This window comes from Camelus ferus, chromosome X, assembly GCF_009834535.1.
Source record: "Camelus ferus isolate YT-003-E chromosome X, BCGSAC_Cfer_1.0, whole genome shotgun sequence".
Classification (NCBI taxonomy): Eukaryota; Metazoa; Chordata; class Mammalia; order Artiodactyla; family Camelidae; genus Camelus; species Camelus ferus.
This window is the reverse complement of record NC_045732.1, coordinates 9,012,439-9,013,761: the sequence shown is the minus strand read 5'-3', so window position 1 is coordinate 9,013,761 and position 1,323 is coordinate 9,012,439. Positions and strand designations below refer to the sequence as shown.

General features: G+C 39.0%; 1 non-coding gene across 1 annotated transcript; it reads right to left on the bottom strand.

Annotated features, from left to right (window-relative positions):
- Positions 1-444: 444 nt before the first annotated feature.
- Positions 445-551, bottom strand: LOC116662357. The gene has a single exon (XR_004318392.1). It is a non-coding gene; the product is annotated as a U6 spliceosomal RNA (small nuclear RNA).
- Between the last annotated feature and the right edge of the window lie 772 nt (positions 552-1,323).

Genomic DNA, 1,323 nt, shown 5'->3' with positions numbered 1-1,323 from the left:
TTTTATTTAAAACATGCTCACCGTCCTTTCCGAGATACCCTGAAAGATGATCCGCTCTTCCGCTGAGAGCTATCATAAAATGCAGCGTGTACATTTGTGATATAAACTGCACTGTATGAACTCTATGGTTTTTTTTTCCCTCTGTGAGCTCAACTTACTATCTGTTGATGCACGTACTCAGGAGGAAACACTCTTTCCCGTGAAGTTTTAATGCGCAGCAAATGAGTTTAAACTGCAGCCAGTGATTGGGGTTAGATAGGGCTGATTAAATCTGAACGCAGCTCTGGGTCTGAGCTCACTCCTTTCTGCTGTGAAACAGCTAACGTAGTATTTGCTTAGTTACTTCTTACTTGGCGGGTTCCATAAAGACAGAGTGGGCTGGGTTCTGTCACGGCCTTGGTGGCAGAGAGCACGTGCTCCGTTTTGAGAATTTCTGTTTTTGTTTTTCATATGCAATGCTTCACGGATTTGCATGTCATCCTTGCACAGGGGCCGTCCTGATCTTCTCTGCATTGCTCCAGTTTTCACATATGTGCTGCTGAAGTGAACACGAGAATGTCTGTTTTAAAATACGCTCTGGGGTCAGCGCATATGGGTGGATGTCCAGTTAATCCACATTTTCTCCGCATTTGGTATTTGCCAGTCTTTCTGGGTTTTAATAATTTAGTCACTGTGGAATGTACTGGCTTTAATTTCCCTGAGACTAACCAAATTGAACACCCTTAAAAAAAAAAAAATATATATATATATATATATACACGTACATATTTGAGAAACATACAACATAAAAGAAAGTCACAGTGGGCAAAAAAGATATATACAACATGAATTTATTATATACTATCAGGCATAATATATAATATACTTATGCAAAAACGTTAATCAAATTATAAAATTATATCTGTAATATATAAACATTTATATTTAAAACGTTATATATGTGGGTGTTTGGCCATTTAGATGTCCTTTCTGGTTTTTTTTCCCTTAGATTTTAATTTATGGAAATCCCAAGCTACCAAATATATGCCTGATTTTTCTTCTGCTTTCACTCTTTTATTCTTTTTCCCCAAAGTGCTTAGAAATATAATAATTTTACAAGTAACATTAAAAACAAGTTCAGCAAAGAAAAGTATTTCCTCTTGGAGCTTTCCCCCTGCCGATAAACCACACAGCCCTGCATAAGTAAATGCTGTGACCGTGAACGTGGAGGGAATTCTGTGTGACCGGCGTGGCGTGGGATGCCGCCCAGTTTCGGCAATGAAAGTCCTGTCTCGGCTTTGCTTATTAAACACTGCTGCTCTGGGCATGTGCTTCAGACTCCCC